Here is a 26,918-nt window from a genome sequence, read left to right as displayed (position 1 = left end):
GCGCTGTATGACAGACGTAGTTACGGATGCAACCAGATTGACCAAACATGTTTAGACGGTGTGATCACTACGTGAATATATGAGCTTTATGGCAGCGCATAGTATATACGCGTTTCACAAATACGTTCGTGCTTTAAGGCTGTTCCAACTAAACGGAAACACAGGCACAGCACCATTGCATCTCAGTCTATTACGAGATCTGGCTTTCGTAGAGCCGTAGTACTAACTCAGGCAGAAGAAAGTAACTATATAAGAACAAATCATTATAGCCTGAGCGGACACCAAGAGAGAGAGATAAGTCATAATGAGAAGTTAGCGAGGTCCACCAGGCTGAACCCGGTTGGCCTCAAGGCAGCAAATTTACCACTCTCGAGCATTATCCGCAAAAGAAAAAAGAAACGCCCTTCACCATTTAAGACACGAATATAGTTCGACATCAGAAAATATATTACCTTCTTCACCTATCATTCGATATCTCACAAAAAGCAACAATTGTCTTAGAATCTAATTCCTTCGGCAATGGGTGAATTGCTGAAGTGGAACTCCCTACATCATATCAAAAACGCTGTTATGTACAGGCTTCCCGTGCCTAAACTACACTCGCCAGGTAACAAGATTAAAGTAACGTATGTGAAACGCCGATCATTGCGAGGTTAGAACGTGTTCGGTTTCAGTACGAGGGAGGCTGTACGTCTATTTGCGTGCTCAATCGAGTGAAACTACCTAGTAACACATTGATTTACTTCCCCAGAGCACTTCTTCCTCCACAAATTCCTCGAACACTTCCCGATTTCCTCACCCCTGCCACTTGTATCGACGTTCCAAGCCTCGCGGATCACGTGATACCGGCGCGCGCACTCCCATACGGACATCCGAACCAAACGTTGCATAACACCGAGCCTCAAGCCGACTGTCTCGTTCAGAAGCCGAAATAGCAAGATACGTTACAGAAAAAAAAGAAGAAAAAAAGCACTCAGGCGATGACGTCAGCTGCGACCAAACCGCTCATCAGCGGGCCTCGAAACGACGAAAAAAGAGGTTCGGTGGAGCGACTTCTTGCTCGAGATAGATACGGGGTGGGGCTGCCCCGCGAGATGTTTGGCTTAGCCGCTGAGGGCGTTGGATAAACATTTTCGCGCCGGAGATAGCCCACGCAGCGCTACGTACGGCTGGGCTGTTCCTTCGGACCGAACTTCACCCATTCGTCCTTCGCGCGTTTTCTAAAGTTGTTCTTCAGGCAAGCATCGCCCCCTGACAGCAAGAAATATTAGTAACAGTAAAACCTAATAGTAATAATAACTGAAAACAAGAGTCCTCGAAGTAATAGTAAGACACAGACGCCAAACGCGTCAAAAGATCAAAAGAGGTCATCTGGACACGAGGCTCATTACCAAATGTCCTATTCGCGTCGAAAAAAGATAAGCTAATGCGAGTAAATTTTTGTCCCATTCCGTTCTCAATTGAATAATCGGTATTGATAAAAGTCCCTAGATCATGAAAGCGTATTAACTATATACAAAACAGATGGCGCTAAAAACGCAATACAAATTAGTTGTTCATAGCACACTTCTTTCTTTTTGGCATTTACGATTCGATAGAGGAATAATTTGGACGCTAACGTGCTGAATCTACCCACAGATGTGTTCTCCTAATGTTTGCAGAATATACGCATTAGTTAATCTGTAAGTTATGAACTGCGCGTGCTTTTTGCAAGCTTTAATTTTTGCTGCTCCTTCATGCCCCTACAATGATGCTCACCTGCATAATCTAGGGTTTACGCGAAAGAGAATAAAATAAATAGCGTATCTTCAGGAATGTATTGACTGGATCAGTGCAATAATATACTGTACTCCACGTGACAGCTAGCAGCGCAGTTCTATTAAGGGAATCCCCGTGCGGGTTTCTTGGAGTGTTCCACAGCTGAAGAAATCACCCTAGACCGGGTATCAAATACGAGACCAACTGGTTTATGGGGCGGTCACTCTGCTGTCTGACGTAACCAGGAGACTATAGCAGATCGCAGGGCGAGGTCAAATTAATAAATCGAAGCTCAAAGGCACAGCGTATTGTTTATGGGTGTCGCTTTGTAGCGGAGTGCAACACTTGGTTTAGTGACATTTCCTCATCCATCCTAACCTTAAAAATGAAAGAAGACAACATCACGAAAACGAACCGAAGTCTTTCTGAGGGCAACTCGGCGTGTGCGTTCTTCAGGAAAAAAAGTAAGTGCACAAAAGATACTCGCCACAGGCGAATGAAGTGGTAGACACTGGCGGTGATTAGATTTAAAGGAGACCGCGACACCGGCGGAGACGTCTCGTCTGAAGCACACCTCTCCCCCCCCCCCCCCCCCCCCCCCTTCCTCGCATTAGGCCGCCAACAGCGCGTCATTCTTTTGTCAGCTCAAGTATCGCCACGCCGAAGATTAAAGTGGATAGCACCGACGTCGCTATAAAGGGGCCAAGGTAGTAACGCAAAATGAAATAACATTGGGGTCTCTCAAAACCTAATTAAAAGAAAAGAAAAACAACTTCCAGAAACGCGACGTCCCAAGCTGGAAAAGTCAGACACGTGTCGGGCGAAGTTCCGAACGCCGAACACAAGACTCGTCGAAGAAACGCGTCGTAGGAAACGCGAGTGAAGCACAAGAAATAAAAAATAAGGCGAGAAAGAGGTAGTAAATATATCAGGGTCTGCCATAAAAACACGTCGGCCTCTCGAAGAAGCGTGATGGGGCAGCGGCCGTGAGGCACGGCCGACTTTATTTTTCTTTCCGGAAATATCGGCTCACCCATTTCATTTTTTTCCGTCACCGCAGATTGCTAGGTAGCGCGCGCAAACGCAGTCAAGTTTTAGGAGACAGTGTTATAACACTGCATTTGTTGTTTGCATACCACCACGCTGCGGAAATAAAGGCGAACATTAAATTTAAATGCCACCAGAAAAATGCACACTGCACGGTTTGATCCAGTGAATTAATAATTTACGTGGAAACTCTAATGAACTTCCAAACATAACTGTAAGCTAACGAAACCAGCTAATATTAAGACAGCATGAAATTTAATCAGTGTGCCTTTGTGTAGCTGTAGCTTCGTGTCCTAAATTCAACATTTCTTAGATACGTCACATGTTTTCAAAGATGTAATTTTTCTTCATTTTATCTCTCACATTACATGTCCCTCTCGTTGTCCTCGTGTAAAAACCCTGCAGGGGCCATAAAAGAAAACATATTCACGTCCCAAAGTAAATAGGTAACCTCTACACATCGAAGTGGCTGACTACGAAATGATTACGATCACCTCGATTTCAATGAGCTAGGAACAACGAAATCTGAGCGAAACAAGATGGCGACATTGGGGAATTAAACCTGCCTTTACAAGCACAGTGACATAGTCCCCTGGCCATTGAGACGAACGAATGACAATTCTCGATACTTGGCCTGAGAAAATATTTTCCTTTGCCCGTTATATTTAGGGCTTATGACAGGGCTAAAAAATGCGAATGTTACTTAAGAAATATCATTCAGACAGCTTTAGGGAGCGCTTTAGAAAAGAGTCAAAGCCCCGCGTATGAGCTTTCAGGACACCAGAAATGACTGTTAGCTGGCAGACGGTAGAAAAATGGCAATGGGGCGAAGGCTCGAATCGCAAAGGGAGTCTACGTACTCCCTTCAGGGCCCAATTAACTTTCTTCATTGAATATTTATACCCCCCCCCCCTATTTCTTCTTCCTCCAGAATATTTAAAAGCACGCAGCTGTAGAGCAGACTAAGAATGTTCAATGCTTCGATGAGTTTGGTCCAATTCACAGGATGTAGGCTCAATGAGAAATCTCCGTACGGGATCCCCAGATATAAAAAAAATTAACAATTTTCGGCCTAGCATACTCGAGAAAAACCTATCCAATCACTTTAAGAATTCACCTGTTATGAAATATTGAGTTAAAAAAAAAACTCTACCCGCTACCTGACGGCCCACTTAGATCAAAAACCTTCCAACTCCATCTATTCAAAGACTGTGCATATACTATCCAAACTTCCGGCACAAGTTCAATGAGAAGAGTTTGATACTGCATAATACAGGGTTAAAACAACCCTTTAATCAGTACTTTTGCTATTGATGCGTTATCTTGGTGTTGCCAATTGCGTGCAGCACCTGAAAGGGATGCAGAGGTTGACGAACCGCGAGTCAAATTGGCTCCGCTATCGGACTCTATAGAGCTTGTCGAATTTTTTTCGACGCTCGCGTTAGCACTTCATCATGATCCGTCCGTTAGCAGCGCCAGCAACGAGTCACCATTACCGCCGAATTTCGGCGCTTCGCAGTGGAGCCATTCAAAGACACCCATTCGTACGTTCTCCCGACCGAGGTGAAGGAAAATCAAAACCCGCGTCTAAAGCGGCGCGGTCACAAAGGAAACCCTCCTCTCGTCCGCACCGCCGACTGCCGCGAATCAGAAACGCCGACTTCTAACGGTACCTGGCGCTGTTGCCGCCACTGCCAGCTGAACATGTAAATGCGAGCGAATGGCTCCCACACCGGAGAAAGTAAAACACGCGACCAGAAACCGTGCGCACGGCCTGCCAAAAACGAAACAAGCGTCATTCAAGCGGCCGCACAACTTTTGGGAAAGCTGCTGTTTCTTTTTTTCCTTTTAGATTTTCTCGATCTTCTGGGGAACGCACAATGGCACCGGCACACTTCTTAACGCTATCAAGCGAGCCAAAATGTAAAGAAAGGGAAACAGTAAAGCACGCGAAAACACAACGAAAATGTGCGGAGAGTCCACGAGGGGGAGCTGGCGGCGACGTTGGGGGTTCGCGTCGAACAAAGAAGCGCGGGGTAGACACGATGGCTTTAGTTGTAACTTGCGAAGAAAGGATATAAAAAGGGAGGCGGGTTTGCGGAAGGGGGGGGGAGAGGTTGTGGGGATGGGGTGGGGGGGGGGGAGAATGAAAGGATCTTCCGAATTCATCATCGGCGCGAGACCGCGGGGAGCGCGTAACGTTCCCCGAAGAGTACACGCGCCGTGCTGTGTACTTTCCATAAAATGAAGCTGGTTTGAGCCGCTGGCCGACAGCGGATCCGCACTGGCCCGGGTACGACCCAGCCACGCGTCCGCGTCTGAAAAGGCAGCCGACTGAAACACATACGCACAAACGCAAGGGCGGCTGAAACTGCGTCCCAGCCACATCGCAAGCGCTCTGGACTCGGGAGCGCTGAAGGATGACAAATAGCCGCCGGAACGCTTTAGCATCGCATACTCGGCGCGTGCGCTGCGCTGCTAGCTTTTGAAAAGGCGCACACAGAGCGAATAACGCCTGAAAAGAAAAAAAGCAAGGTTGTGTGCTCAGTGCAGAGTACTGACGCGGTGGCGTGGTAGACGATAGACAGGAACAGATGACGAAACAGAGCAGGCGGTCAAAAAAACCGACGAAGGAGGTAGAAGCAGACGAAAAAGCGAGCGCTTTCGCGCTAAAGCAGACGATACGAAAATATAGGGAGAACGACGCGAAAAGGGAAGAAAAAAAAGAGGACTCGACGAGGCCGATGTAGCGCTAAAAAGGAAAGCAAACGAGAGAAGAGACCGGAGGGAGGAAGTAGGAAAGAAGAGGGAAAAAAAAAGCAGAGTGAGGAAATGGCGAGTGGCCGGCCGGCCTTCCCGTCGTTCCTGGCGCGCCGCGAAAGCGGGAGGGCAACGAGTGCGCGCGCTTCCTCCCGCTACAGCGACGCCGTGCGGAGAAGCCATCTTGGAGCCGGCGCTCTACCGCGAGAAAAAACGTGGTCGCGGCCCCGTGTTTTCGAGGCATGCCGGCGACAACCACCGACGTTGGCAACGGGAACGGGATATTTCGATCTGTTCGGCTGCAGTTTTGCGCACGATGCCAAGCGATAGGAAATAAAGCGGCGGCCAGCTGCTGTCGACTGCGGACCATGCGGCTGACACGCGTGGCGCGCGAGGGAAGGGAGACCTCGGGATTCTCGGGAACAAAGGAACGCTTCCCACGCTGACTCAGCATCGACGCGGTTCGACGGGGCGCGTGGCGTGGTGCGATACTGTCGCGCTATGCCGTGTATCGGTGAATCAGTGCGAACTATTATTACACTCTCGAAAGGACGACAGTTATAGCGGCAGTCACTGCTTATAGCTTTTCTAGGCAGCTTTGAAGCGAGGCCAGCACCGGCAATCGATAGCTATTTACAGCGGTCTCTTTTAGTAAGGCTGGCGCTCTTTAATATTGACTACATGACCGCAGAACTCTTTTGGTAGCGTAGCAACAACTCCTCGTATCCCGTGTTTCGCGCTCACTGAATTGCTTCCTCGAAATTGTTAACGCACTGAAGTGAAGGTTGCAGCGAAACAAGTGGTGACAACTGTACACAGCGATGGACCAGTCGCAAGGATGTCAACTGCTGCTACAAAGATATAAGGCGTCGGCACCACCTCCCTGATTGCGGCTTTTTCGCCACAGAAAAGCGCATAAAGGGGATAGGGCATACCGGATACTATGGAGTTAGTTGGCGTATGCAGTTTTTCGGGAAAGAGCTTTTCGGGATATATTTCATCCTGGAAATAGACGCGGTGGAAAATAAAAACAACTGAACACTGCATCGACGAGAAGACAGCGTGGCACAAGATCGAATGACTCGTCGGGGTGAATAATAGCGGGTTGGGAGCATGACATCAACGCAAGCGCACTTTAGGGAACGCAAGGCGATTTTTCGGCGCCGGATGGAAACGCTTCTACCTCGTTTTTGCGCGCATGCGAACAGGACAAGCAATGCGGAAGGCGTTATTTAGCTGTCTTTACAACGAGGCTTGCAAAAAAGTAAAACACGAAATGCTCGATAGAAGCCGCGGCGGAACAAGAACAGACTACTCACCTTGGTTCAAAAGACCGCTCTCCGAAGAGTTAACCCAAGCGAAACTCGTCGTGGTGATGAGGTGTTTGGAGTAGCCAATACCGAGGGGAGGACAGTTGTTGAGCGCGGATTATCTTCTGAGTCGGCGATCACCAGTTGGAGGAAAAGGAACGAAGGTTCGGCCACGTGAACACGAAGCTGGTCTCACGGAGAATCCCTGTCGAGGCCGGTGGTTCGCGAGAGTAGACCTTTGTCGTCTGCTGAGCGAGCAAACAAGGGCTTTGTTTTTTTTTTCTTTTCTGTCACCTCCGGTTGTCTGTGCGGGTGGGGCAGCGACCACGCGGCGTGGAACTTGTGCGTTCTCTTGTGCAACAAAAGCGATTTGACGGAGGCTGGACCTCTGCGCTGCGTACTTCGCTCTCTTCAAACTCTTTCGCGCTAGCGACGTACTCGTGGGGGAGGCCTTCTGCACACTCGTAACAAAGTAGACGACGCGACGACGGCCACGCGTCCAATCAACACGCAGTAGCAAGCAGACGACACACACGTCCTGCGTGGAAGACGGCGACGACGAAGCAGACGATTCTCTTTGCGCTGTATAGCAGACGACGCTGAAAAAGCACACCGTAATAGCACACAAGGAGGTGAGGACTTTGGATGGGGAACTTGTAGGTCGGGTGAAGTTTTCTCTCTCCTGCTCTCTCTTGCTGTTCTTTTTTTTTCTGTTTGTGACGAAGAAAACTAATCAGGCAAGTTGGAGGGGCGCTCTTCTTCCTTTTTTTCAGTTGATACTTCTTCTCCCGGAGCTGATGTTGGTGGAAAACTTGGCGCCGAAAAGGCAGGCAACTCAGACACGCGGGATGAACGCAAAAGCCGATATAGAAGAGAGACACAGATCGAGAGAGAGAGAGAGAGACAGATAGACTGAGAAAAAACGGAGCTAAAAAACAGAAGAAAAAACGAAACCGGTGTACCCCGACGTGTCTACTGCAGAACACAACACAACCGACGTTCCGTCGACCGTACCAACTAAATGACGGAACCCGGGAGCCGGGCGCCGGATAAAAGGGGAGCCGCTCCACTCACTGGCACCGAGGTAGCGCTCCGCGATCGCGTCAGTAACCGCGTTTTCAGGTAGAATCAATTGTGCCATAATATTTTGTCGGCGCTGCTAAGGATGGGGAATAACGTAAAAACGGTTTAATCGAGCTAAGACTGCTCTTGTTCGCAGACTTTCAAAGCCGAGCATGAGAGAACTATTTTCAGGAGCGCACTCCCGCAAGCGATGGGCGAGAGCCCGCGCGCACCGCGGCTCCCGGCGCAACCCTCCTCCTCTCAAACGCGTCCCTCTTTCATTCTCTTTCTATCGAGCTCTTCCTCTTTCACTTCTTGCATCTCTCGTGCGGCACCTCCTCCGCTTCCTCACTTTCCTTTTTTTTTTTCTGTGCATTCATCCTACGCTCTGTTCTTCCTCGCGCCGCGCTCTCGGAGTTCCTTTCATCGGCGTCGTTTCATCGCCCTCGTCGTCTGCTACTTCTGAAGCGGGCGGCAGAAGAGTGCGCGTGCTGTGGGAGTGGTTTTCTCCGGCAGACACCGACTCGAGCGAGAACGCTTGTTCACCCGTACCGACTGGCTATGGCTGGGCGACGTCGTCTTGTGCTGTGTTTTGAAAGCTCTCTAGCTCCTCGAGAAACTGGAGGAGTAACATTTCGATATACTTAGGAAAGTTTCTTTGTTTTCATGGTGCTTAGGCTACCAATCATAGCAGCGCGTGGGAGTCTCTTATTTGCGCGGCTCCCAACTTAGCGCACTTCATTTATCACAGCCCGGCAACCACGCAAATATGTTTTGAAACCCTATATCGAAATTTATAATTTTCCTTTCATCCAGAATAATCTGCATTGATCAACACTTAGTACGTTTCATTCTGTCTTATCTTCTGAATAAAATGCCGTATTGATTGTGGTTTTGATAGTACTTCACTATCCACTTTCGTGTTATCGCTAGTTCTGAAAACCATATAGTCTGGCATACTGTATGCTGCCTGTATTTGCGGCGTATCTCATCGCTACCATACTCATAATCGAAATCACCGCTATTGTCCTCGACTTCAGCGTTATATGTTTAATATACACAAGGAAAATGTTGGCAGACAAGCAATCGCTCAACTGTTTAACCTTTGTATTTATTCGAATAAATGAACACCTGTTGCATTCCTAATACAAGTGCTTCAAATGGGTGTGTTAGTATGTGTTTTGGGAAGAGATACAGACGTACGACATGATCCAAATGACAGCTGTGAAATGTTAACAAAGTTATCCATCATACCAAAAAAAAAAATAATCAGACATAATAGGCATGCCATTGCCCCATGTGGCCTTTCAGTATATAATTGCAGCTTGTGTTGTATTTTTGTTTTATTGTTTCAATAATTTTTATCTAAATCTCTCCCGGTAAATATAGCACAATGTTACGAAAATTATGGGGTATACGTGCCAAAATCACAATCTGTTTATGAGCCGCGCCGTAGTGGGCGACTGGAAATTTGGACGACCTGGGGTTCTTTAACGGTAGCGCAATGTTGCCTGATCAGCCAGGTTATCTTAAAGACTGAACATTGGCGATATTCAATGATTTTCTTACGAACTCGAAATAATTGTCTTTCAGTTGTTTACTTTAGGACAGTTGTTGAAATTGCGAAATTAAATCCCAGCAGTGGTGAAGTCACGTCAGCTTAGGAGGCCTCCCGGGAATAGCTCCACATTACTAGATATCAGCCCTCAATACGTGTTAGTGGATCGAAAGAGGTTTACGTCAAGAGTATTCCACAAACACTCCGTTTTGTAGGTCGACCGAGGTAATATTAACTACAACGCACACTAATTCTTCATAAAAATGTTAGTCGCAGTATGTGGAAAGCTCCGGTAGCCTAATAATTTCAGCTATGGAGATGACTCCACCACTTCTCAGCTTGAGCATGTCTAGCAAAGAAAGTAATTGTGTTTTTGATGAATATTGTTATTTACTAGCTGCACATTTCAATTTATTATGCAGATAATTTGTGCCTCGTTAATAAATCCACAGGAAATGTGAAAACAGTTCCGGATCCATGGGAGAAAAAATTAAGCTGCGAAAGCATAGCAGCTGAAGATTAAAGGCAGTATGGCGCAAGAGAAAATATACTGGAACAATTAGTCGCAGACCAGGGCTTGCTCCTCGAAGTACTCGAACACCACGGCGTTTCTGGGAGAAGCGCCGCGTAGAACGTCCGCTTTAACGGCTAAATAATGAACACCCACCTGCGCACACATGCACAATTGCACGCAGAAACGCACAAACCACTCACACACACTATAAAATCAAACGCGAACGACGCCACTATGGTACTTGTACTGAGTTACTGTGACAGCAAATACTTATTTGAAACGTTAACCAGCGCTACGGACGGCAGTGCCACTGTGTTATCATGGCTGCATGGTTGTCGATTTCCCCCAGTGTTGTGCAAATCTCCTTTAAACATTTCAAATATATTGATGTTCATTGGGGCAGATCTTGAGCAGTTTCTTTAATGTTTTGTGCATGCTCGAGAATAAATGCCATCTATCCACCGGGTTTTTTAGTTCACCTTGTAGTACGGGCGGTATAGCAATATAAGCAACTTGCTTCGCGCCCACGCTTTCAACTAATTAGTGCATTTCAGAAAACCGACCGTGTTGATTCGCGTCATTAGGGGATTTGGTGAGGAGGGAGACCCGTCGCAAACGTACAGACATGATGGTTTTAATTGGAAAAAAGATAGAAATGCGACGTGCGACTTTCGTTTACACAACAAAAGTCGCAACTTTATTATGATGCACTGTTCATGTTTACGTATTAGAGTGTTCGCAAGCTAACCCGAAACGCGAATGCGAAATCATTCACATCATATGCGTTAGAATAAAAGGCCATTGTCATGCTTTTTACGCCTCGCGCACCGCCTATAGAGGCGCCACTGAAAGCCACCTAGCGGACGCTTCCAACAATACACGCGGGAGCAGTAGCAGACGACAACCCTTTGGAGCAAGGATGGATGAAGTTCGCGGCTGCGATTTTTTCTTTGTTCGGGCGCCAGACTGCTTCTTCTGCGGTGACAGCTGTAGAGAAGACGCTGAGCTCTGTGGGAGCGGGTATGAACACGATGTTACCGGTGTCTGGGACAACATGGTCCACATACGTGCCAGGTGCGTCCCGCCGCCAAACGCCATGAACCCCATTTACATAAAGTGGAGCTCACGTTGAATAGCCGATAAATTTTGTTGAGTAATGCGATATATCGATCCTTTTCTTTTAATTCTATCCTTGCCGTAATACTGCTTCTCTGCCTCAATAATCAGCACCCGTCGTTAGTGCAGACTTATATCAAACAAATCCGCACGGTGCGATAACTGCATATGCCCTTGTGATTTTTCTGCCGATGAGTACATGTGACATCGCCGGATAAGTGCCGTCGAAGTCGCCTCAACAAGATTATTTGCGAATCTATTGATGGAAACGCGTACACTAGTTAACGAAGTCACCAAACGCATGGGTTAATAAAAGCGCGTGTTAGTGCAGTACCACCGATGCAATTCTGCCGTTCTGCCAACTGCCGTTCCCGCTACACTTTTTGTAATTTTAACTTCCCCAAGGGAGCTGCTTGGAAGCGTACAAAGCTAAAGTCTGACTAACTTTTCAGTACTCTTTTATATTACTACAGGGAGGTGCCACATGATATATTCAAAGGCATGTAGAGCAGTGCCAGTGAAAGACGAGCGCTGTCGGCAAGGCCAGGTTTAGTCCTCTGCAGCGTAAGCATAATAAGAAAGAATTCAGTTGATTACAAAATTCACATGCAAGAAGGGAAACACACAAATCACTCAGCGTGTTAAGTCTGCTCAGGCAGCATCGAGGTGTGATGACTTCCCAAACGGGACGCGAACTTTTAAGCGAAAAATGGAACAAAAATACCATATGCGGCAACTATTAGCAATTCTCACCTTGAACTACCTATTTCCTAATCACATTAAAACACACAATATCTGAGATGTCCTCGGGCGAAATGAATAAAGCTGTTAAAGAAGCACTTCCTTGGTATCATTGCGATTAGACACAGCGTGATTTATACCCTATACAAATGAGGCAGGGTGAAAACCTCGCAGCTCAAAAGAATCAACATGAGTTATGCATTGAGCAACTATCAACAGTTAAACATGTGCGAAGTCACGCATAAAATAGATGTAAAATCAAGAAGTGCGCGACAGCTGGTGCGAGGATTTACTGGGCCACATAAAACAAACAATTTCAGTTCTTGCAAACTTCAGTAGCTCTAACATAGAACGCAATGCGCTCGTGCAGTCGTGCTGCCTAGCTAGCGCAACGCGGTAAAGAAGCGGAAAACAATATAAACGGCAAACGGCATTCCGAACTTTACGAAATGCCTTTAAACCGCATGCAGCACTGCCGACGAACTTCATCGCTTACGCGTCTAACTATGATCGAGTGGAAAAAAACCCTGGCGAGACAAAGGAAAGGATGAGAACAAGACATTTCCCGCCAAAGCGGCGATACATTTTTGCTACCGTTGCTCCCGCCGATGAGGCTTTGCGGGGAACGATTAGAACTGTATCGCCGGCACGTTTTCGCCGCTATTTGAGATCCCCCACCCTGCAACAATTCTTCGACGTTCCTTGAAGCTGTGGCCACCCCCCACATGCGAATGGTGTTGCCTATTTTGCTCTGAAAATGTGAATAAGAAGAGAGGCACTATCAACGACACAACAAACTACGGCGCACGCCTGGCTCCTTTCCCTTGCGTTCTCCGCAAGGCCGCCACCAGCGGCGCGTCCATCGGCGCGCACTACGCGTACATTGGAGTGAAACGTAGAAGTGGGTGTCCTGAGACTGAGGAAGTTGCTCGATGCTTGTTGTCGAATATTTCTAGAGGTACATTCTTGTTATCTTTTTCCGTGCCAATCTATGTTTTTCGGAGTATGCAATGCACGATTTTCACATTTGTAGTGCCGCGTGTCACACGCCTTACTTTCGTATTACATATGGCAACATACAGGGTGCTTCAGGGAACACTCTCAAAAGTTTTTAAAGGTTGCCTGTGGCAGTTAGCTCGATTATAGTTTATGAGCTGGTCTACTCGAAGCGGCGGAGATTGCTTGCACAAAAATCTGAAATGAAAAATTGACTAATTAACAAGAGTTCATTAATTACCTTTACAGCTAATCATATCTTGTGTACTTCAGTGCCTGAAACGACGTTTTGGGAACAAATTAGGTGGGACGCCAATGCATTTCTCCGTAAAGTTCGGGAATATACCGAAACTGGTGTCATCTTGAAAATTCGTTCCAAGTGGATCCGCCTTGGGAACTCCACGGCTAGAATTTGTGTCGCTAAGTATGGACAGCTGGGCTAGTTGGTTATGATTAGCATTACGAAACATCGTTCCAGTGCACAATTGCACACGGACGAGAAGAGAAAGACACCCAACCGGCGTTCGTGTTGTCTTTCTCTTCTCGTCCATGTTCAATTGTGCGCTGGAACGATGTTTCATAATGCTAGAATTTGTAAATTGCAATATGGACCTTAATGTAATTCGTGAAAAACCTAATTAGTTTAATTAGCAAATCTTTATTAATCAGTCGATTCTGCATCTCAATTTTTTGTGCAAGTACTGGCCGCCCATTCGAGTAGACCCAAGTCATGAACTAGAACTGTGATATCTGCTCCAGGCAATTTTTAAATATTTTTGAAAGTGTTGCTGAAACACCCTGTATATTAATTGCCTACGCACTTTCTGTATTCTCTCTTGTATAAAGGCCATGGCTTATCGAACAAATAGGTACAATAATGCACTGCGAAATCGGCGCTAAGCTACTTGTGTTCCACGTAAACTTTATGTTTTGCTTCGATAGCCGTGCAGGGTGACATTTGATCCTTAACCCTCTTAAAACTGTGTTACAGTTTTTCTTGAGCAGTACTTCTACGGAGGAGCATGACAATATTCTAGTTTACAGTTCTCTAGCTCTGACGCTATCATGTTGTCTTTATTTTCTTTTCCTGATGTATTACGTGCAAAAACTGCTATCTGATTAGGAGGCACGTTGTAGTGGTTCACTCCGGATTGATTGCTACCTCCTTGATATCTTTAATGCAGCTAAATCTAAGTCTACACGGGCGTTCTTGCATGTCGTCTTCGTCGTGTGTACTCGGCTTAAGTTTCCTTTCTATATATATATATATATATATATATATATATATATATATATATATATATATATATATATATATATATAACAAATAATTAAAAATTAAATTATGGGGTTTTACGTGCCAAAACCACTTTCTGATTATGAAGCACGCCGTAGTGGGGGACTTAGGAAATTTCGACCATCTGGGGTTCTTTAACGTGCACCTAAATCTAAGTACACGGGAATGTTGTGTCGGGAGTTTTTAATGGGGCTCTACAATTTTCTCAGTGACACTTTTGATCTAGTTATAATATTTTAAATACTGATGAAATATTTAAGACTAATTATCAAATTCACCGCAGTGGAAAAAATAATTTCAGTACCTCCAAGCGACGGCAAACAACATTACCTTGGTTTTGTCCAGCTACGTGGCATGCTCATATTTTAAAGCTCTGGCTACATTTAGGTGGGACACCCTCTATAGACCGGCCACCACTGCGGTCTGTCTCTGTGACCATGCAAGTTATTGTACCATCTCCGTCGAAGGTTCGTCCATCGGTCATATAGTGGAACTGAGGTTAAACAGCGCGAATAAAACAAGGACACAAGGAAACAAATACCGCAGACAAGCGCCACAGACAAGCGCCAAAATACCACAGCGCTTGTCGGTGGTATTTATTTCCTTGTGTCCTTGTTTTATTCGCGCTGTTCAACCTCAGTTCTAAATATGAACCAACTAGCCCTCATCAAGATCCTACTAAAGTCATAATGCTTTCGCATTTTCGCATTAAAGAAATGAAACAAAGTACAACTTACGATTTACCAGTGGAACTGTGGACTAGGGGCTGCACCCTCCCACTCCTTAAGCGTGTTTTTATTTTTTTTAACATACGATTTGACGCTTACAATATATATGCGTGTGTGTGAACGAGAAGAATAGCAAGCCAGGGGCCCGATTTTTATTAATATCGTAAGAAGCCAACAAGGCGAGCAAATAGGGGAAATTACTTGTAATTACTAATTGACATAAAGAATAATAAATTAATGGCGATGCAAGTGGATGCAAAAACAACTTGCTGCGGGTGGAGAACGATCCCACGTCTGAGCTACTGAGCTACCGCGGCGCGGTTTCCCCATCCACTTTGTTGGGCGCTTATCTTTTACTACAACTAACGCTCGGAGTGCTAGCCAGCGCCTTCACTCACAAACCTTGGCGGCGGATGTGAAACATCCTTTCTGCCGCAGGCATCACGAGTACGTTATCTATTTGGGTGGCGGCAACTGGGCAATAGACCCACGCGTGCTACCTGAAGTCATTGATGCTGCCGGATTCGAGACCCTCGTTATGGAATGATTGAGAAGAAAGGAAACCGAGGGGCCGGATATTTTATTAATTATATCAGAAGAGTTCTAGTAGTAAAACACAAATACCCCATAAAATGAATAGGAACAGGGCGCCGCGGGAGCTCAATTGGTAAGGGCATCGCACGGGTAATGCAAAGACGTGGATGCGTATTTCACCTGCGGCCAATTGTTTTTTCATGCACTTTCATTTCCATTATCATTTCTCTAATTCGAGACGTAAGTACAAGTAACTTCCCCAATATTGTCCTCGGTGTATACATATATACATATGTATCTAGCGAGAAGTCTTTCAGCGCAAACGGCTTTTGAAATCCCGGACGGCATAATTCAAGGTTTGTTGACGTGCCCAATTTTCCTTGCATAGAAGAAATTCATATCTAAACTAACAGTGCAATGCAAAGAAGAGAATTCACAATTTGGAAAACGTTATATTTCGAGGTAAAAGCGGTACTGTGAATTTGTAGATGGAACGTAATTAGGCACACCACCTGCAGCGCTGGTTTCGTCTTTCCTTGAACAGAGCAACACTTACTAATGGACAAACTTCAGGAAGAAAAACATCGCATTCCGGGATCCATGAAAAATTGAAAAAAACTTAACACGACGTACGAAGCGCGCGCCTCGTGCCCAAAGCGCAGAGAAAGAAGAAAATAGAAATAGATGAAATTCATACGTTGGTAAGGGGGCCTTCAGGGTGTCCTGTTCGTTTTATAGCACATAGAGTAATGCACTAGCCCAGTTCATCGCTCTTTCGAACGCTCATTTACTCTAGCATTAAGCGAGATCACAATGAAGGTAAAGGATTGTAGAACAGTGCCGGCGTATGAACTGCATTAAGAAGATAGAAAAAACAACGCCACTTAAGGCTGTTCGCAGTCAGTCTTTGGGCCCATCAGCTGTCTCTAGCAAATTGTATATCCACCGTTTAACAAGCCGAAACAAAAGACAACCATAGGATACGCACGTGTGTTCAGCACCCTAAACATGGGAGAGGGCCGGAACAAGGACATGCCCTGCCCAGAAAGCAACCTGTTCTTGTTTTTTTAATTTGGCCGCTGGTAAATTTGGCGTCCGACGCCAGCGGGTCGAGTCACAAGTTGGGCTAACATGGAACGACTGAACTGCGCTTGGCTGGGCCGGTCGAACGAGCCAGTCTACCCAACGCCGCCGAGATCCCTCGACCCGGCCCGACATTCCGCAGGCGCCACCCGGCGCACCGTTTGCAGAAACCAGAACGCTTTTTGATCCGACAAGCCGACTCACTCTGACTTAGATGTGTTCACGCAAACGTATCTTCTGTAAGCTAGTGACATAACGACCTTTAGTGATGTGATACGTATGTTGACCTGAGAGCGCAGTAAATGTTTCGACTCACTCGCTTCTGTTTCTTCTCTGGCAAGAGGGAATATTTGGGAAAATGCACGGGCCGCCTCCAAGGCTATTACCTCGTGCAACTTAGCCTTTCGGGAGTGGTTGTCCGATTTGCATTTGCACGAAATTCACCCGAGCGAGCCGAGTCAGAAGCGGAGCTGACTCTGCCCACCCCGAGCGTGTTTACATGCATCTTGCCACGAGGGTTGGGCGGACCATTGCCACACACGTCGACGCTCGCTTGGCGTTACCCATTAACTCTCATTCACGCCCGCGACTCCAAGAGGTCACGCGACCAAGTTGGGCGCAAATATTCTGGGCGTACTTGAAGGCTAAAAGCGACCGCTCGCAAGTAGTCACAAATAGTCGCTTTTGGTCAAAAAAGGCTACAGTTTAGGGCCAGTATTTCGCTGCTCGATTTTCCAGGCGCGCCACTGAAAAATGGAACAGCCAGCGATTTTACCCGAACATTTGCGACCAACTGGGTCGTCCGACCTCGGCGAATCGCTGGTGAGAACGAGCCCTCAGAGTTTACGTGAAGCCGACGACCGGATTCCAGCTCGACAAACCGCTGGACGCGCCTCCGTCGGTTTTATGTAAACGCTGCTACCGCTATACATACACACAATAGGTGGCAAAGTCAACGAAGTCAATGAAGCCATACTGCTCACCAGTGAGGGGCAGGATGGAAGCGTGATCGTTTTCCCCCCAAAATATTATAAGTACTCGCACACTTCAGGAGGAGGGCGAAGGGCATATTGCCTGGCAAGGCCCATCGCCCTGCAAACAGTCACTGCATTTCGCGGTATTCCACCGTGGTAGCTCAGGGGCTGTGGAATTCTGCTGCTGAACACGAGGTCTCGGGATCTACTCCCGGTCGCAGCGGCTGAATTTCGGCGGAGGAAAAATGCAACAACGACCTAAGGCCTAAACATACGGGGACCTCAGAGAAACACCGGCGGTCAAAATTAATCGGCCCCCCACTGTGGGCTGCTTTAGAACATTAAAGCCTATGAATCGATCATTTCGGAACACTACTTCACGAGAAAGCGAGCATAGTTGGACGAGATTATTATCTTGAGCGCTTTTGAACAATACAGATTCGGCATCGCTATCCAGCAGCACCTATATCGCGTACATTTATAATTACCCGTTATACATCAATTACAGTGTAGCACTACGTGTTCTTTCTAATTGAAGTGCAGTCGTAAGACGATTTCACTGATGTGTGCGTTAATGTTAGGAAAATGTACTACATGAAACTGAATGGTTCGTGCTCTAGAATGTGTTCTTATCTGCGTTGAACTAAGAACGACGTGCCTCGACTCATAATTAGCTCGCGTACGTGACTTAGGGTTTGAAAACATCTTGCCTTTATTATTATATTGTCACGTGCTAACGCAGGAGTAAGTGACAGTACGAGCAGCCAGAGACAAAAAAATGCCAAGCACTAAGCGACGGTTCTCCAGCTGGCGCGGGATCCTTGACCTCGTCGTCGTCTTCGCCGTTTTGCTGGGCACGCAATGCTGAATGGTCGCTGGCTCATAACACCAGGTGGCATTATTCCCCCTCCCTATGAAGCATCGACTCGATGCTCAAACACAAGACGTACACGGAAAGTACGCACATTAGGTAAGACATTAAAAAAAAAGGAAAAAAGCGCTAGCACACATACGGGCATGCACACGAGGCAAAAAAAAAATTGGGTTCTGTCGTCGGGAACAAAAAAAATAGAAAAAAAACCACTTCGCAGTTCTTTGGAGGACGACGCGACGACAGCAAAAACAAAAGTTTGTTTCACCGGTAGACTTAACATCACCGTGCAAAATACGGCTTGAGGCGGACGACATGTACAGTCTCTGCGCGTGGTAAACGGCGCTTGGGCGATGGTAGGTCTCCGTCCGGAACCACTTCATAATTCACGTCGCTTACACGCCTTAGTACCGTGTATGGTCCGAAGTACTTGCTCAGGAGTTTCTCGCTGAGGCCTCGCCGTCTAATGGGGGTCCAAACCCAAACTTGGTCACCAGGCTCATAGGTAACTTGTCGATGGTGAAGATTGTACCTTATGGCATCGGTACACTGCTGCTGTCGTATGTGGACACGGGCCAGTTGACGGGCTTCCTCGGCACGCTGAATGTACTCCTCGACGTCAGGAGCTAACTGGTCGAGCTGATCGATGTCTTCATATGGAATCATGGCGTCGAGCATAGTTTGAACATCTCGACCATAAACGAGGCGAAACGGCGTAAATCGTGTAGTTTCTTGTGTGGCAGTGTTGTACGCAAACGTTACGTACGGCAGGATTTCGTCCCACGTTTTGTGCTGCACATCGACGTACATAGAGAGCATGTCTGCCAGTGTTTTGTTTAGTCTTTCTGTCAAACCATTAGTCTGAGGGTGGTATGCAGTGGTCTTTCGATGAATCGTGTAACTCAACTTGAAGATGTCGTCCAGAAGCTTCGCCGTAAATGCCGTCCCTCGGTCAGTGATAATGAATGATGGTGCGCCATGCCGAAGCACAATGTGATGCATAAAAAACTGGGCAACTTCAGATGCTGTCCCGCGTGGTAGTGCCTTCGTCTCAGCGTAACGCGTCAAGTAGTCAGTTGCGACAATGATCCACTTATTGCCGGAGGAAGACAAGGGAAATGGTCCAAGAAGGTCCATTCCAACTTGATCAAACGGCGTACGCGGAGGGTCGATGGGTCGTAGAAGGCCTGCAGGCTTGAAGGGTGGTGACTTTCGGCGCTGGCATTCACGGCATCCTTTCACGTAGCGTTTGACGCAAGCAGTCAGTCTAGGCCAGTAGTACAGTTGCCGTACCCTGTCCAGAGTCCTTGAGGAACCCAAGTGACCAGATGTCGGCTCGTCGTGGCAGGCTAATAGAATGTCGTCGCGAAGGGCTTGAGGCACTACTAGAAGATGTGGTTTGTCGCCGGCACCTGTGTTTCTTTTGTATAAGATGCCCTCTCGAAGGCAAAATGATGACAACCGTCGCGAAAGTGGGCGAGGAATGGACGCGATGCTGCCTTCTAAGTGATCAATTATGGGCCTTAACTCAGCGTCTGATCGTTGTGTAGCGAGCAGGTCCGGTCTGCTGAGGGCTCCCAGGAAGGCGCTGTCGTCTTCCTCGTCAGGATTCGGAGATGCGACAGGTGCTCTTGATAGCGTGTCAGCATCTTCATGTTTCCTACCGGACTTGTATACGATGGTGATGTTAAATTCCTGGAGTCGCAGACTCCAACGTGCCAATCGTCCAGAAGGGTCTCGGAGGTTGGTCAACCAGCACAAAGCGTGATGATCGGTCACAACTTTAAATGGCCGCCCGTAGAGATACGGCCTAAACTTTGTAGTAGCCCAAATAACCGCGAGGCACTCCTTCTCAGTGGTGGAATAATTGGACTCTGCCCGTGACAGAGTGCGGCTCGCGTAGGCGATAACTCGTTCAGTTCCGTCTTGCCGTTGCACCAGGATAGCTCCAAGACCGATATTGCTGGCGTCAGTGCGTACTTCTGTGTCAGCATCCTCATCAAAATGACCGAGCACAGGAGGCGAAGACAATCGATGTTGTAGCTCCGCAAAGGCAGTCTCTTGTTCATCAGTCCAGAGGAATGGCACGTCGTCACGTGTAAGGCGAAATAGCGGCTCTGCAATCTTCGAAAAATTTTCAATGAAACGTCGATAATAGGCACACAACCCCAAAAACCGTCGGACACTTTTCTTGTCGGTTGGAGTGGGAAAAGCAGCTACGGCATCAGTCTTCTCGGGATCGGGCCGAACACCTGCCGCGCTCACGACGTGACCAAGGAACTTCAGTTCCTCGTAACCGAAATGGCATTTCTCTGGCTTGAGTGTAAGGTCAGCCAATCGAATGGCTTCGAGTACATTCCGAAGGCGTCGAAGGTGCTCGTCAAAAGTCTCCGAAAAGATAACGACATCATCGAGATAGACGAGGCAGCTTTTCCATTTGAGGTCAGCGAGAACGGTATCCATCATTCGCTGGAATGTGGCTGGCGCGGAACAGAGGCCGAAAGGGAGTACTCTGAATTCGTAAAGGCCGTCCGGAGTCACAAACGCAGTTTTCTCGCGGTCCCGCTCATCTACTTCAATTTGCCAGTAGCCACTTTTCAGATCGATAGAGGAGAAATACTTCGCGCGCCTCAATCTATCCAGAGAATCGTCGACACGAGGCAACGGGTACACGTCTTTCTTTGTGACGTTGTTTAGCTTCCGGTAGTCCACACAAAACCGAAGCGTGCCATCTTTCTTTTTAACGAGAACGACTGGCGATGACCAGGGACTGCATGAAGGCTGTATTACGCCGTCTTGAAGCATTTGCTTCACCTGCGTTTGAATCGCATGTCGTTCTGTCGGGGAAACACGATAAGGCTGTTGCCGTATGGGGGGCACGTCGTCATAGGTGATGATACGGTGTTTCGTAATCGACGTTTGACGTATCTTCGACGACCGTGCAAAGCAAGAGTGGAACTCGAGCAACAGCTCGCGTAGGGGTTGTTTGTTCTCTTCAGGAAGCGTTGGACTAATGTCGACGTTGCGTATAGGTGGTTCAGCATTGTCGATTGCCTCGGAAACAAAACACTCAGTGACATCGGCGATCGGGTCGGCGTAGGCGATGACAGTACCGGGGAAAAGGTGCCGGTGTTCGTAGCTGAAGTTCGTGACAAGAACCTCACAGTGGCCATCATGGAGATCAATAAGGCTTCTCGCTACGCAAACACCTTGAGAAAGCAGGAGAGAGCGATTGCTTTCTGCGACCGCTTCACCGTATAAGAGTCTGTCACATGCCACCTGAACCACGACACTTGCACGTGGTGGTAACGTGACAGCGTCGTCGATGACACGAAGCGGTGCTCGAGGGTGGATGGTGTTGGTCGTCGCTGCGGCGCTCTTTGTCGAGAAAGTGACGAGGCGTTCTCGAATGTCGATGATAGCTCCGTGCTCCCTGAGAAAGTCCATACCGATGATTAGGTCTCGAGAACACTGAGGGAGAATGCTTAAGCTGGCAACAAACGTGGAGCCACGAATCTGTATTCTTGCCGTGCACATGCCGAGTGGGGTGATGATGTGCCCGCCAGCTGTACGAACTGGCGTGTGATTCCACGGCGTCGTCACTTTCTTCAGAAGGGTGGCCAGTTTTTCGCTGATTATAGAATAATCCGCTCCAGTGTCCACTAAAGCAGTCAATTCACGACCGTCGAGCAGTACAGGAATGTCCAAGGAAATTCTTTTTCTGTAATCAGCGGGTACTGTCGTCGTCGGTGCATCGTCGGTCCGTGTACGCGTCAGTAGGGGTCCTTGAGTACGTCCAGACTGAGCGGCCTCGCCCCCGAAGGCCGCTGTGGTTAGTTTTCCCGGCGCGGGCTGGGCGACCGACCCCGCACCACGCTCGAATACGTACGGCGAGTTGGAGAAAACCGCCGCGGCGAAGGGGAGCGTGACTGGTGTCGAGTTGATGGGGATCCGCACTGCTGGGCAACGTATTGTTCAATTTCCGGAGGACGCTGGCCGAACCTAGGTCGCGGCGAGTTTGCTGAAAATCCGCGTAGTCCGAGCTCTCGATAGGAGCACTGTCGGTAGACGTGCCCAGCTTCGCCACAGTGAAAGCAAAGGGGACGGCGATCAGGTGCCCGCCACACGTCTGATTTCTTTGGGGCCTGTCGGTGGTCCTGGTAATACGAGGCCGCTTGGACGGGCTGTAGCATGGCCGGGCACGCGGTGCGAAGCGGGGAGGGAGGTGGGGCAGGTTGCCTCAAAGCTTGCGCATACGACATACGGGAGCTGTCAGTTCTTAGCGGTCGAGCTTCTGCGTTGAAGGGTGGTTCTCTTAGCGCTTGCTGGACTTCGTCACGGAGAACGCTGGACAAGGAGTTGAGCGTCGGCTGTGGGGGTACCGACAGCTTCTGGAGTTCTTCGCGGATTACGGAGCGAATGAGCTCTCGAAAGAAATCGACGTGGCCCCCGAGAGCTCCGAAGAAGTCCGTAGGTGAGGCAGCGTTCACTTGGCGTTCGTATGATGGTGCCCGCTGCCGAAGCGTCTGTTCCATGGTGACGGCCTCGGAAAGAAATTCTGACACAGTCTTGGGAGGACTGCGCACGAGACCGCCGAACAGCTGCTCTTTCACTCCGCGCATCAGGTACCGCACCTTCTTTTCTTCCGACATGATGGGGTCGGCTCGTCGAAAGAGACGCGTCATGTCCTCGACATACATTGCGACACCTTCGTTCGGCATTTGTATACGGGACTGGAGATCACGCTCAGCTCGCTCCCGGCGATCAGGGCTCGCATACGTCTCAAGAATCCGGCGTTTGAATTCTGCCCATGAATTTAGGGCATCTGCGCGGTTCTCGTACCAAACACGTGCACCATCGTTCAGGCTGAAATATACGTTTTTCAGTTTCTCTGCGTCATCCCACTTGTTGAACGCGGCAACACGTTCATAGTGGACCAGCCAATCTTCAACATCCTCATGTATGGCGCCGTGGAAGGGATTTGGCGTTCGCGGATTCAGTAGCGTACACTGAATCGGCGTTGGGCCTTCCATACCTGTTGGCGTGGTCGGAGCTGCCATTTTCTCTGCGAGGAGTCCAAACTCAGGGGATTGTCCACGGATCCTTCTGCTGGCGCGGTGTACAGGCGTAACCACCGGTACGGGGCTGGAGCTCCTGCTGCTCGGAGGGGTGTTGTGCATAGATTAGATTACCCCGCACCTCCACCAGTTTGTCACGTGCTAACGCAGGAGTAAGTGACAGTACGAGCAGCCAGAGACAAAAAAATGCCAAGCACTAAGCGACGGTTCTCCAGCTGGCGCGGGATCCTTGACCTCGTCGTCGTCTTCGCCGTTTTGCTGGGCACGCAATGCTGAATGGTCGCTGGCTCATAACACCAGGTGGCAATATGCTTCGTACGCCTATACTGCACACCGGCAGGCTATTTCTTGCTCTACGTTCACTGTACTCGCTGCGCTGAAATGTGCTAGCCGTACTTCCCGAACGCGGTACATATGAAGAGGCAGCGAAACAGGGTGGCTGCGATAATAAGGGCGCCGCCTTATCTCTCACGAGCCTCGACTGACGCGCACAGGGTCACACGCGGCGGGAGAGAGCTTACAACACGACACCGCCATACTCGTAAAACATGGACGTCCGCGAGGATGACAACGAAGCGACGACAGTTCTGTTAATTTCCCGCCTCGTCGGCCCAATTAGTACGCTCCGCCGTGGTGCAGCTTCTCGCCAGGGCTCCTCGCGCGACGCCGTCATTCTTTCCTTTCTGTGCTCTCTCTCTCTCTCTCTGTCTCTCTCTCGCTGGTTTTTGACAGTTCGAAAATTACGCTTATCCGGGGCCCCCCGCGCCAACGGAACCCGGCACCCGAGCGTTACAACGAAATTTCGCCGACGACACGCCGCTGCCTCGTGCAATGGGACTGCGCGGAGTGAAAGGGAATTGAAGACTCTTGCGCGCAGTACGGCTGACATCTCACGCTTGGGGCGCACTTCGACTACGAAAGTCGGGAGGTTGAAACGAAGTAAAAGAAGAGGTAGACACGCGCAAGGATAAATTGCTGCGTCGACAGGGACGAACGAATCGAAATCAGCGCTGTGCAAGTCGTTACAATCAGAAAAAAAAAGAAGAAGAAAATGGAAAGACACAAACCATAGCGGAATGTTGGGGCAGGAGACAGCGCATACGGCGGGGCCTTAATGAGAACGCGATAATGAAGTTTTTCTTTTTTTCTTTCTCCTCGGCGAGTCCCTTCGCGTGCCGTCCACGCGCAGCGTCCATTTGTAAACGTCCGAAAGCCGTCCCGACACAGGGTGTCCTGTGTCGAACGCGCGCTGCCACCTAGGGACAATTTCCCTGGCGAAGCGAGCGCCCGCAGAAACAGCTAGAACAGCGGAGAGGACTGTCGGCGAACAGAGGGTGAGAGGGTGCACGCGGTTAGCGTTTGCATAGGCGCCAGCTGTCACTGCGGTGTCGTTGGGGTTTCCGACGGGCTTTCCTCGTGGCTCGGCTCGTGGCCATTGCGACAGACGGTTGTAGATATTGAATTGCTTTCAAACGGAACGACGACGCCGGGACGGAAGAAAATGAAGAGCTTTTTTTTTTTTCTTCTTCGGGAATTGATGCGGTTGGGGAGGGGGGGGGGGTTATAACACTTGTCAGAGGGCGCCAATTTAAAATTGAGGTCTATAACAACAACAAAGTCACCGACTTGTATCCGTGTTTACAAGATGCTCGAAATTAGGCATTTTTTACTGCTGTGCTCGTATTTTGTCACCAAGAGGTTGCGCTTCTCCAGAATGGTAAAGGCAAGGAACAGAAATGCACCACTGCAACAGCTGCTTGCATGACCATGTAATATGAAAACATGTATAGTGTATATCTATTTAAGGCGTATGATAGTGTGGAGCGTACCAGCTTATTAGAAAACATGCTCCCCGTCTGTCAAAACGGGTGGGCAGGAAAGGCTGAGAGGGTCACTAAAAGCACGCATGGTTCGTCACACAACTCTGGGGGACGGTGAGGAAGAGCAGAAAGGAAAGCATAGAAAAAGCACAGGAACAATGCAGTGCGCGCATTGTGCATTCACTACACCGATATGCGCGAAATGGTAGTTAAGCGGGCTTGTTCGTACGACGACATATTACGAAAAATCAGAGCAAGAACGCACAAAAACATTTCGTTTTGGTCCCTCTGTAATTACAGCCACGATTCAAACACATAAGCAAAATAAAATCTAATGTAAGCTTGCTAAATCTCACATATCGACATGAAATTTTTCGTTGGGGGACTTTTAACCATATCTTTGATTACCAGTGCCTGCGATGTATTAATCACTTCTGATTATATTTCGCAGCCACTAGACCGTTCTCGCAAATTTGGCGCTCCACATGCAGAACTAATGCTTTTTGGCCGTCCTTACCATCACGCACATCTGAAAGGGTGGAACCATGTTCCCGCCCCGTTAGCAACCTTCAAGGTCATGACCAATTTATGAAATGTTTAGCTAACACTGTATAACGAGAGACTCTTGTATTTGTATTGTTTATAATATTTGCATTGTTTATAACTCCCCAATCTCAGCAATGCCCATCTTATACTGAAGGTATTCAATGAATGAATGAATAAATGACGGACGACAGAGCGCCCTTGTCCTCCGCGGCACTTAATTTTTTGTCGTAGGTGCTGCTCTTCTTGCTCTATTACGCGGCATGTGGTCACAGAGCCCCAATAGACTACAAAGCACATGTACTGTAAGTTGGGGATTACTCCAAGGTTGTAATATAGGTGGCGGACCTTCCACAGAGGGCATCGGTTTGTGCGCAGACAAAGAAACACAGCCTCTTCTTGCTCATGTTTACCACCATCAATAAGATAAGGTCATCATCATTAACATCATCATCATCATCATCATTACAAATTTTCTGTTCACTTCAAAGCGAAACCTACGGGCAACGATCTATAGGTGCGCCTCCCTTGCACCAACTGCCTGCGTCTTACGCCTGAACATTTTATAACCTCATTACACGGCCCAATCATCTGCCATTAACACCGTTCTTTGCGCTAGCTGGCGCGACATCGCAAGTGCCAGCAGCGCGAGCAGAAGAGGAGGAAGTAAGCCTTCTCCCTCTCTCGCTCCTTGCTGTGCCTTCGTCTCCTCACGCTGTACAGTCTGAACCAAACATGTACAGAGTGGCCAGTCGGCCGCTTTGACCACCGCGTTTCACACAAGAAAAAAGGCCAACACACTGACACCACAATAAAACCACGCATGGTCACGTCGCAGAATAGGTCCATGCCCATATAGGACCAACATGATCGAAACCTAGCAGCTACCGCCAGCTAGGCGATGTGGACGCTGGCGCATAATGGTGCATACTTATTACATGGTATGCAAGATTCCATTCTTTCCATGAATCTCAACTAGAATATAGCGCGCTCCTTCTCCACTCAAGACTGCTGTCCTTCCGGTCCTTTAACGTTGCGCGTACTCATCTTTGATGCCATCGCTGGTGGCGTGGTCCTTACCATATTCTCGTGTCCCACTCAGTTTCAAATTATACAATATTCAAACCT

General features: G+C 48.3%; 1 protein-coding gene across 2 annotated transcripts in view; it reads right to left on the bottom strand.

Moving 5' to 3' along the window:
- fne (ELAV like RNA binding protein found in neurons) overlaps nt 1-26,918 on the bottom strand; it is a 204,415-nt gene that overhangs the window by 142,459 nt on the left and 35,038 nt on the right. The window contains exon 1 of one of the 2 annotated variants that reach the window (XM_075673268.1): nt 6,885-7,880. The exons of the other annotated variant lie outside the window; for it this stretch is intronic. The gene's annotated coding sequence lies outside the window, so the exon portion shown is untranslated. Of the gene's footprint in view, nt 1-6,884; nt 7,881-26,918 lie in introns of those variants that run through there. 2 annotated transcript variants of the gene reach the window in all.

The sequence above is a fragment of the Dermacentor variabilis genome, chromosome 10, assembly GCF_050947875.1.
Source record: "Dermacentor variabilis isolate Ectoservices chromosome 10, ASM5094787v1, whole genome shotgun sequence".
Classification (NCBI taxonomy): Eukaryota; Metazoa; Arthropoda; class Arachnida; order Ixodida; family Ixodidae; genus Dermacentor; species Dermacentor variabilis.
This window is presented reverse-complemented; position numbering and strand designations above follow the sequence as displayed.